Below are 12,536 nucleotides of genomic sequence, written 5' to 3'. Positions count from 1 at the left end.
AAAGACACCGTTGATAATATTTTAGTAATAAATATTCATAATTAACTTACTGCATAAGCTGACTTCAGATGTAATTAAATTGACTTAACTTTTCACATATGATTCAACCTGTTTATACTGAGTACTTGCAGTCAGTTGAGTTTCTACTAAATGAGAGACAATCAACAGAAGTGGAGCCCTACTAAAATTCTTTTGTATTAAAAACAGGCAACACCGCAACTAGGCACACTTTAAAAAAATAAATTTTATTTTATTCTGAAGCACATACTTTCTAAGAAAGAAAGTCACTATGCTAAGTTAGTGCTGGAGAATAAGGCTGCTCTTCTGAAGCACTTTCAGGGGCAATAAGCTTCAGTTTCTTGTTCATGAGCATACACAGTCCTTCGTATTTAGTATGTCTGAGCTTTCCCTAGCTTGGTGAAGAGAAAATATTGTAATAAGGCTAATTTTATTTCAGTATTCTTCAGTTCATTTTGACATGCTTGTGCCTTTTCTTGTCTCATGTCTAATAGAAGTGCAGTGTGCTGCAACTCTGTGAAGAATTTAGGAGGAGAATATTCAGCCATTCAAGAAAGAGATATCACCCTATTCTCCACACTTCCTAAAGCATATCAGGCCTAAATAATCTAGATGTTCACAACAAGAGATGTTTTGACTCCAGATTTTTATGACAGATTCTTATTTTTAAAAACCTGGAAAGGATAAATGCGCAATTGAGGGGGTTCTTGTTTGTCTGTGTTTGATGACATTATCATAGATTGAGGAAAACAAGTCTCATTTGTTTGACTTAATTAATTTTCACAGTTCTTTTTCAGCTATATATTGTCAAGAGTTCATCTTTATCACTCTTGGTAATCAGACCTAACACGCAACTACAATAAATTCTCTTGGTCTTTATAATGAAATGATATATGTATATCTCCAAACTCATGAATTAACTTTGCATCTCAAGAGTTGAAGAAAGACTGGAAAGGAGACATTCAACTTCTGAAAAATCAACATGTTCCAATGACATTTCAGTTTTTATTACAAAATGCCTGTTTTCTGTTGGAATTGTTAAAAGTGACACCGTAATAAATAAAGGAATAATTTTCTTTCAGGTCAAATAAGTGAGTGTAAAGGCAGAGTCTCAAAATCATCTACACACATATGCGTTCATGTTGGTTGCAGAACCAACAAACTTCTTGTTTCTGCAATTTTACTCACTATGTATTTCACCTACCATAAGAATGAGTGACAAAAGGTGAAGAGCTTTATCACTGTGTATCCAAATACATCTTGCCTGTATAAATTGAGATTTGCCTCCCTACTTAAGCGAACAACTTTTATGTGTGTTTATGAGCCAAAGGATTTTGAGAAACCATGGATGAAAAATTTATAGAAGCACTGGCTTAGCACAAAGATTCAGCCAAGTGCCAGGGTGGGTTACCTCTGCACACATGCAAGGAATATCAGAGTGCAGCACAGGAGAGCATTGCCCATGGATTTTGGCTAGTTTTCCTCCCTTGGCATCTCATTCCTGGCCTGCATAACCTGCAGTTAGGGACTCTTCTGACTCCAGCACAGCTTTTTTCAAGGTGCAAGAATGGTGCTCTCAGCCTTGATATTTATAGACCACTACGAAAAAAGACCAGAGAAGAGTGGGAGTCTATTTTAGATTAATGCAACTTGAAGTAGGGACAGTAAAAATCTAGGGTTAAGCATCTGGGCTGCTTAGTTTGGTAACCAAGCCCCTAAATCCATGGAGTCTGCAGCTTCAAATATGGTTCAGTTAGAGTAGCAGGACAGGAATCCATCCGAATACACACTCTTGTAAATGCAGAACATTTGGACCTTCAGTGTTAAGCTGGAATACACTATCTAACAGAAAAAAAAAATGCATCATTTGCTGTCAAAATTAAGGGACAAGCATGCAGCTGGAAAGAAAGAGCAACATTACCTGGTGACCTAAGCTAAGTTTGTTTTGGTTTAAATTGCAGTAATAAAAATGTCACAGGTGAGGGAGATAAAATTACTGTCCACATTTTGGAACAAAATCTGTTCAATCAAAAATCAAGACATCTGTTCTATTATTGCTATTTCCATTTTTGAACCACACCAGAGCAGAAATCAGCCAGAGCAGAAAAAAACCCAGCAACATATTTTATTCTTTCTTTGTCAGAACTGGTTAGTTTTATGACTGTGGCAAATCCTGCTGTTTAGTAGCTGGGTTTTTTATATATATTTAGTACATGAGTTTGATGCTTTTCTGTGGAACTGTTTTCATTTTGTGCTGTCTAGTATAATATCTGGAGTCATGCTTCAGCTGTTGTTGTGAATAAAGATTTACTGGGGAATGCTCAAATAAGGAAAGGCTGTCATGTTGCAGTGACAAATCTAATGTGTGAAACAATCTTCTCCCTGCAAAAATAAAGATTTATGTAGATATAATATCTTTAGTTACAGCAATTAAATTGAAAGCTATTTCAGGACAGCTGCTATCCAGAGAGCATCTCTCTTGCTTCATGGGAATGATTATCATTTTCTTTTAAAATAATCTTATTTTTTTTTAATTCTTATCTCAAATACACATGAATACACACAGTCAGAGTCATATTCAGACAGATTAAGTTTTGCCTAATTTTCTCTGCCTTATTAAGAAAGAAAACCAGATGTCTCTGATTATAGGCTTGAACCACTTGAGCCAAACATGAAGAAACACAAAAAGAGAGCTGACCAGTACCAAGGTTGTCTAAAGAATGCCCAAAGGTCTGGTAAGTAATTTAGGGTTTAGCTCAGGGCAAGTCCATCAATTAACTCCTTTGGGGTCTAAAATTAGTTTATGAGAACAAATCATTTACACCATAAAGAAACCTGCCTGTTGCAGAAATTCTCATTATTCTTTAGTGACTTACACAAGAAAGCATACTGATGTGTAACAGTTTGAACATTCTCCTGACATAAAAGTTGTGAGCTTTTTCTTTTTGAGATGACTAGTTAATTAAATTTAACTGATTGGACCGTATGTGCTGAACTACAGGAATACTTGATTGCAGAGCAGATCGAGACCTTCCATTTCAGAGCATGCACATCTGAAGTGTGCTGATTCACAAGAGAATGCAGCTACACTAAACATTAGTTGTTGTTTCTAAGGAACTCATTTCTTTTCTGCAAAATGTGAGAGATTTTTGCCTGGGGAACATATCCAGCAAGGGAAGTATGCCAGAACAAAAAAAGGCCTATCCATTGTAACCTATACTTTATCATCCACCAGCTCTGTCAGCCAATTTATTGACTCTTGTTTATAGAAGGTAGTTTTCCCTCATAGAAGACTGGTTTTCCTCAAATGAAGAAGACCCCTTTACAAGTGTTTGGTTCATCCTTGTGTCATACTTTCAGCATTTTTGTTCCCTTAAACCATACATTTTAGCCTCCAGGTTGCACACATTTTCATGTGTTCAATAAACTAAAACAATCTAAGTTATTACTCTTGGATTACACAGTTTTGAGACCACAATGTTGTTATTGTGTCTCACCTTGGGAAATAACAGCATTTTTGTAGATTTGGTGCAGCAAAAGGCAACTGTGTTCACAAGAGAGCTACACTTACAATGTCCACTTAAGGCTTTCAAGCTGATGTTACTGCTCTGCTGGGTCCAAACCTTCGGAATCAAAACATATTTAGCAGTGTCCAAAACTGACTGTGTAAAATACAAAAATGAAAAAACAGTATGTGCTGCACTCAGCCACGGTATGACTACAAAAGTCTCAGAAGAGAATAGATAGAAAAGGAATAAAAGAAAAAAAATTAGGAGGAAAAAATAACACCCTAAATAGATTTTACTGGCCACTAAACTTGAGGTGAGTTGTTTAGATGCACAGATTCTTGTGGGAGAGTGATATGCAGCTTCTCCACAGCCTGTGGCTAGAGCTGCTAATAGATACCCAGCACACCTCTAAATCTAAAAGGCTTTGCAGTGATCCCATGAGATCCCTAGCCTCCTGCCTCAGATATTTTCTCCAACGCATGGTGCATTTTCTTTTGCTATAATAACTATTTTAAAATCAAGCAACATTGCTTGTGTTTAAGTGGATTGATACTCAGGGTAGCATATGTGATATAAAGCTGTGGAAAATTGTTTTAGCAACTTTATGCAAGATAGCTGACAAAAAAATAATCATACTAAATCAATAGATTAAGATGTACAGTAAATTTAGCCTTATATCTCTCCTATAGAGAGAGAGTGATTCTAGTAGAACTAGTTAAGTGGCTCCATAGGGCTCATGGCAGATTTTCTTGAAGACTTCAGAGAGGAAAGGAGGAGGTTTAACAAGCACTACCGGAAAAATATGACTGTCTGCTAAGGCTCATTCCCTTCTGGTTACGCCTTGTTTGCTGGGTACTGTTTCTTTCTCGTGCAATAGAATCAACAATCTTTGTACAGACCAAATGAAGAAAGCCTAAAATATCAACAGGCCACCCAGATAAAAGGCAGCACAAGGTGAATTTATATGTTCTGCCTCTGGGCTGGGCACTGAAGACTTACTTTCTTACAGACCTACCCACCACCTGCAACAATGTTGTGTATGAGTGACTGGTGTCACTTTTCTTTTTTCATTCTTCTTCCTACATGTGGCATAACACTTAAAACACAGAACATTTACAAACTCCTTAGGACACTTTCTGACTACTGACTTCCTTGCCTGACTCATTGCTGCATCTTGCTATGCTGTGATCAGCTTGATCTAAATTCACTGACTTTTGATAGAAAGAGAGAACTTTTGGCAGTACATTCTTATTTCTGGATTTTCCAGTTGATATTGAGAGAAATTTTAAAAACAGGTAAAACTGCCTATTAAATATTTCAGGCTAGAAGGAGATAAAATATGTTATTCAAATGTGAATTTACTCAATTTTCTATGCCCTTGACTATACTTGTTGATTTCCTCTATTATATGTACAAAGAAATAAGTATAAAAATTTGGGATACCTAATTTTAATGAGCAGCAACAGTAAACATTAAAGCCCAAATGGCTTATTCATCAGTAAGCTCTTTTTTCATTGTAGTTGGATGGAATTTTGTAACACCTGCAGTTTCATTTGCATTCTCATACCCTTTTCTACATAAAGAGAAGGGAATGAGATTTGCCATCAAGTGTCTCACAGTGGGACTGTTATACATTTAATATTTATGGCACTTTTATCTGTCTTATAAAAATATCTAAGAATGTCTTTCCAAACAAAAGCAAAAGGTACTTTGTAAGGAAATAAAAAAGTATTCCTAATCGGTCTGTTTAGGACAGGTGATGTAAATCAGCATAGTTTCACTAACTCCTACATTGCTTCTGAGCTAGGAAGGGGGTTTTTACTGGTTTGAGTAAAGAAGTCAAGTACTTTTAAAGCAGCTAACTTGAGCAGCAAGTTGAACAAGTCCAGGTTTAAATGTGTTTGAGTAGTCTTTCACCACCTACTACACGTGGCCTGAGGGAAGGCGATGAAAAGCCATAAGACAGAGTGCAGCAAATAAAACCAATAAAAGAAGCAGTATCTGTAGAATCGTATTACACACATCTTTGCAGATCTGTAAAGCCCACGAACCACTGCAACAGCTGGAAAGGAGCATTAAGCTGAGCCAGAGAAAGATGCCCTCTACTAAGAGAAGCAGAATAAGTTTTGATCGACAAGTTTATGTGAAAAAAAATTAGGTTTACTGCCATGGGTGCAGTGAAATTGTCGAGTCTTTGTCTTTTTCAGCTTTTATGAGAGAGCTATGCTATAAAATGTGTCATATGAAATCTTCATAAAAAACGTCTTGACATTTTATTAAAAGCTCCAGATCTGGCTTCAAAAGGAAATGTAGCCTCCCCATTCACAAAAATTTCCTCCTGATAGCACTTATTTTATATATACTCTTTGCCCTCTTACCACTTGTTTACCAACTCTCCATTTTTCCTTTGGAAAAATACAGTCCATACAGCCAACATTTTATCCACAAATATCTTTAGAGATAATAAAAATCTCCATCAATGTTTTTAATCAACACTTGTCTGTATGCATTTCTGCTTTGTCTCTAGCAGTCATGTTTGAAAACACCTTACTAGGAAAACCCTTGACAGATTCAACAGAGACAGGGAGGATAACAGTCAAAAGTATTTTTTTACCAAAGCATCTGAATGAAAGGTACATTGAGATGTTCAAGTGTCTGTTTTCTCCTTCTTTCCTTTCTCTTATTCTTTTCCCGTTTGTGGGCAAAATTATTTCAAAACTAATTGACTTTTTTTCTTCCACTGTCATAGCATTGTTACCATGGCATTAAGGAAGATTGATGTCAGCCAAAAAAAAAATCACTCGTTAGGAGTTGAAAGGAGACCTGCATGGTGCCAGGCTGTACCTCATCTGTCTAGCATGGGGTGGCTGTGCAATGCTCCGTAGCATCTGGCACTGGCCACTCTGAAAAAGGATGGTGGATTAGATGGATCACGGATGTAATCCACTTTGACAAGATCTATGTTCCTGTGAAACAAGGAACATAATCCAATTATTTAAAGAAGTGGGCACACCATATATAAAACCGCAGACTCTTGTGTTAAGTTTTCATTTGAAGCAATATAAATGCAATATGTGTTGTATTTAAAGACTGTGTTGATGAGACATGTTTGTTCAAATCTTACTTAAACATTTGTTTCAAACATGAATTTGTGTGTGTTTCTGTTAGGATTTTTGCTAAAATGGTAGAATGGCTAAAATGTTACACCAGTCCCCCAGACTTGTATATCGTAATGTTTGGTGGCCCACAATCTAAATGACAAAGTAACACTAAAGAGGAAAACATAGAAGTAAAAATTTAACTGCAGCATTATCCCGATATTTTTAAGAAGCCTAGCCCCCTCCACATCTAACTCTAAAATGCAGCAGGGAATCCTTGTTGCTAAGTCAGATGTAGAAAAAAATCCTTTTGCTTTATGTCCCTGTAGCTTCCTTTATATTCTTTTTTTGTTTGATGGCTTGTTTTTTATTTGTTGGGGGTTTTTTGATTTATGTATTTATTAAGGTTGCAGTCTGACCTTAGTTACTGCCTCAGTTAATGAAGAAATATCTTTGACCAGTGAGTGGATTCTCTGTGATCTGGCAAGACATGCAGCCCAATTACAGTTTTTCATGTGGTTTGGAAACAGAGAGGAGAGTGTGTGGATTCCTGCCTGACTGTAGTGCAAACTGCAACCTCAGAGAAAGCAAATAGAATCTCTGTTATCCTCAAACCTCAAGAAATATCCAACTAAATTATCAAATACATATGGGATGGGCAAACACGTTATTGGGAGAAGGTGGTGAGTGCTCAGGAAAAGGAATAAGGAAGGATATCAAACAATATGAGTGCATCCACTATTTTCCCTTAGAAAATGAAGTTAATAGTGAAGCATCAACCACCATGGGTCATTAGATCATCAGCTAGTTTAATCCTTGCAATTTCTTTAAGCACTTTAAATCAGCTGTGAATTGGCCCTTGACATTAGTATCGCTGGCTTTATTTCTCATGCTTTGTGAATGATTTATGATTTTAGAGGCATAGAATGGCAGACACTCATAATTATGCCTGCATACAGCTCAAATTAATTTGTGTATCTCTTTTCCACGGATTAAAAAGCTCTCTACACAGTATTCAGCTGGTTCTTCTGTGTTTTCCCATACACTGCTTGCTCCATTACTGCCTTCTCAGGGTTAATTGAAACAAAGGAATCTCATCTTCTACACTCAAATCCCACCTTAAAGCTCACCTGTGTCAGAAAGTTGGTGAGCTGGTAGCCAAAGGCTGGTTTGAGACTTTCTAAACATTTCAGCAGCAAAATATGCATGATTAAATACTGTACTATCAAAAAGGATTTGCCAGCTTGGAATGGTGTATTTCTCACTTCTGAGGTGTCCATTTTGTGGTTATCACAAGTAATCACAAATAGTTATATAACAGCAACACTGAGAGAAAAGGATTTACTGTTATTAAAAAGGATCGATCATAAATTCCCCTCTGCACAGGGAAAAAAATTAACTTAAACAGAAAATCAACAACTTGTTTCTGAACATCCCACACGAGTCATTTACCTAGCCAGGTATATAGAGTTTATTACTTGCAGTCTCTGGGTCACGACTCCTTTGATTGCACTCCCAGCAGTAATATCTAGTAATAAGGTGTTATACAAATTTTTCTAATGAATAACAGAGAAGACATGAACCAAAACTCAATCTCATGAACCACATTTCCTCTTGAAATCTTCTGAACCCATTTTCAGGCATCCTTACATTGCAAAGCTTAATGTAAGATGCTTACCTAGCGAGCAGACAGACCTAACACTATGGGATCATAGTGGGTTATTTCCTTCACATTCTGCTTTCAACAGACACTGGTGTAAGTCACTCAAAAACATCCATAGCATTGACTGTTCACCGCCTAAGTCTTTAGGAATAACTCATAACTGGTACTGTAGTAACTGAAAGGTCTGAGCTGTAACTCATCCGAGCAACTTTGGAGACCTACAGAAAGTCACCTAAACAAAACCAGTAATTCTAACTACAATGGCACCACCACGCTGTTTCCAGTAATAACATGATCACTGTTATAGTTCTTGTTGCCCCATCTGCTTGATGCCATTCTTATGTGCAGAACAGCAAACTGGGATATGACTCCTGAGTGTCAGGAAAAAAATGTGAAGTCTTCTATTAAACTCTAACCTAGTCTTCCTCAAAACCCTGGTACTTAACGAACGAAAAGATACTGTTCATGCAAACTTTGCATTAATTTGCATCTCAAATTTATCTCCATTGATAAGATTGCATTGATACCCATCAATTGGTCAGAAAAAAGATTGTTAGCTTTGCAGTAAAGATGTGAAAACTTGATTCATAAGAGACAAATCAAACGTCACGCAATTAATTGATCCCTTTCTTTCTCCCCAGCCTCCTTTTACAATTATCAGTTTCATCTGAACAAGCTGACATCATACCTGCTGGATGTTCATTTTCTAAGAAAGCCTTGGCTTGGGAAGAGATAACCCTGCTTCATCCTACATGCTTCAGCCTTTATTCCTTTGCTTTTACACCTGTGTATCTAATAGTAGAACTTATCTTCTTTCAGCCTTCAATCTCATGTTGATCTGTCCCTCACTACACAAGTCAATTCTTTCTTGACAGACACCTTCAATCATTTTGTACTAATAATTCTCTAGATATGACATAGGAGACACATGGATAACTGAAAATTTTGAACATGGATTACATGTTCTTTAGACTTCCCGTAATCTATCCCTTCTTACTGATAATAAATTATTTTGATTACATTATAATATTGATAACTTAAATTTCATCGTGATTGGAAAAAATGCAGATGTAACAGGAGACATGCCAGACAAAAAAGAAGTCTCCTGCATATCTTCTATACTCACATCCCCAGGTTTCCATTAAAAATGTTGTTGTGGGAAGGAACCCTTCTCATCAGGTTGATGCAGGGAAGCACAGATAGAAATACATGCCAACAGATACACATACACACCAGAGGCAGTAGTACCTGCTTAATATATTGCCACCTTAGATACATTATTAAAAGTACTGTAATCCAAAAACCTATATAGAGACACAGCTTTCCTGGTTTAGCATTCTGGAAAAGTTTCTAAGGGAATCCAGTCAGGAATAATCTTTTGCTTATTTGTTTTGAAACCTCATTCAGTTTTTAAATCTAACTGCTAGAGGTATTCAAGGAGACCAGTCCATTATATTTCAATATCATTTCGTTGTCATTATCCATTATCTTGCCATTGCTGCTTTGTTTTTCAGATAATATTTATTATTCCTATTGAAGAGCATTGAACCTTCGAGACAAAGCTAATGTTATGTTTATAGTCTGAGTGCAGAAACAGCAAAACATTTCCTAATGTAGTTTCCCCTTCTCTTTCACCATGATAAATAATTACACCATGATAAATAACTACATCATGATAAAAAGGCTCTTCAGACAACGGTGTTCTAACTTTTTTTGTTGGAAAAGTTGTTTTCAATGCATTGCATGCACACAATCTCAGCAGTTCAAAGCCAGAGTTTGATTCCTCACCCAGATTTCTCCAAGTTCTGCAGGCAATAACTTTTGCAAGAGGCAACCTCTGCTACTTAGGCATATCACTGCTGTATCTGAGGTGTAAAAAAAAATCAGGCTGGTAAGAAGTTCATTCAACAGGGAACTCATCATCAGGGGGGCAAAGGAAGTCAATACGCATGCACGTGTAGCCCTTCTGAAAGTGAGCTGTCCCTGATCATCCACAATCATGGGCCTCATAGCAAATCCTCCTGCTCACAGTTATTCAGTTAATAACAACTCACACTTAGAGAGCTCTACTATGAACACCCATGGAGGCAGAAAGCAAAATGACTGGGAAAGAGAATGAAAACAGTCATTATTACAGATTGGCACCACCTGACATAAATAACTGAGGCTGTGGCTTTGATAAGAAGGCAAAAATGCAAAACCATTTTCCTGTGTATAATTCATAATTATATGAATGAAATGTAAAGCAGTGAGACAACTCCCAGTAACTGTGGGGTGGATCATCATGGGTTTATGGATTCTATGGGTTACTCTTTTGATTTTCTGTGTTTTTTCCCTTAGCCCTTTCCTTTCTATAGAGCTGAGAGAACAGAGTTGTAAGAGAAAAGGAAAGAAATAGAATAAGTTAAATCAGTGTGACTAAATGAACTTGGCAGCGGTCCAGAAAAGCTGACATCAGAGTGGGGAGACAGGAGGCTCTGATGGCTGCAGGCCCTAGCAGCTAAGGTAGGTCATCTATCAGCCGAACAAGACAGTTGTAAGGGATGGCATATAATGAGTCCACTGCCAAAATTTTGTGGGTGGGACAAGGAAATGCTTGTGGCACTAATGCTCTGTTACATCTTCTGTTGGGCACAGCACTAGCAGCAGAGGGCTGGAGGCAGTCGCCAGCCAGGCGTGACCTTCCCCGAGGCTGTGGTCGGACACACTCACTTAATTGTCAGCAGATGAACAAGAAGAACAGGAGTCTCATAAATTCTCAGCTTTGGTGCAGTTCCATTATTAATGTTGGCAGCTAACATCCATTCAGAGTAAAGACTAGTCCACCAAAAAGCTCTTGAGAAACCTGTTCCTGTGTGCCTGGCTGTCGCCTGACTGGTCACGACAAGCAAGCCCAGGCTGGGCTTTCAAAGTACACCAAAGAAGCATCAATAACAAGCACCACAAGGACAAGGTATTTCTGTCACAGAAGCTTTTCAGCTCTCACAAGCACAAGCTTACTTAAGCACATCAACTTTTCAATTTTGGAACTTGAAATAACTTTTTGTAGTGCCTTTTGTGCTTAACAAAACATATCAGCTGAATACATTCAAGTTTTAGTGAAGGTATCACACTATGTTAACTTTTTTTCATGTTTGAGAGATAGATATTGTTGCAGCAATGGCATTTTGCTAACATTTTTATAGTAATGTCTACCAAAAAAACTGTGTTGAGCAACTGTTATCCCATGGTGGCCTAACTTTTGAGTCAGTAAAAATTTGTTTTGATAGGAGGCACACTTTCCCCTGTTTACAGTATCTGTAAACTTACTAGCACTTCTGGTTTATAGAGTCTCTCTCATACCAAATCTCAGATATAATTATTTTTATAGGTTAGCTGCAGCCTTCTGAAGACACAGAGCTAGCTCATTTATTATCTTTTTCTCCCAACTACGAAAGAAGGGTGATTTTACTCCTTAAACTGTTTTCCAAAAAGCTCATTTGCAACAGCAATCAGTTAATTCTATGCTATATAATTTCCATAGCAACAGTGCTTACCATGAGAAACAAAGTCCTAACTGACTGAACCATGTGCAGTAACCTACAAATGTTAAAGAAAGAAGGTAATCTGTTGCAAGAAATTTTCTGAACCAGTAAACCACCTCCACAACTCCTTTTAATATTTTGGGGAAGAGCATTGGCACACTGGAAGTTTCCCTGTTTTTTATAGGAAACACAGCCAATGAGACAGTATAGTGTTTCACCCACTTTAATTTACAAGATATGTCATTTCCAAAATGGCTCCTGTTACAACATATGTACTAATACAATCACCTTTTAAAAAACAACAGCTTGTAGAAACTAGGATTATTTCTTGCTCATTACTAGCTTGGAATGGAAGCAATATTAATATTAATTTCTTGGAGCAAAACTTCAGTCAACCTCTGAAGGGATTCATGCAATTAACACTATGTCTTTATCAGTTCAAACAAAAAAAAAAGGACTTCTTACATCCTTAGGCTTCTTCTAATGTTCTTATTGGGGATCCCAGCTTTCAACTCCCAAAGTATAGAGGAAAGTTAATATGTGAGCAGGATCACCACAGTGCATGCTTTGTCCAGCCAGAAAATTAATTAACTAATTGCATAATAAATTTATTCATTTCTGGGAATATCAGAAGTAAAGCAGTCATTTCCACTTTCTCAGTAACTTTCATGGCAATTTTCCTTGCCTGAAGGTTCAGAGACCTCTTTTGCTCTTTATAAACGAG

This window comes from Corvus kubaryi, unplaced genomic scaffold (assembly GCF_017639235.1).
Source record: "Corvus kubaryi isolate FWS band 111438036 unplaced genomic scaffold, C.kubaryi_AGA036_p1.0 132, whole genome shotgun sequence".
NCBI lineage: Eukaryota > Metazoa > Chordata > Aves > Passeriformes > Corvidae > Corvus > Corvus kubaryi.
The sequence above is the reverse complement of the archived record's forward strand: the minus strand, read 5'-3'. Positions refer to the sequence as shown.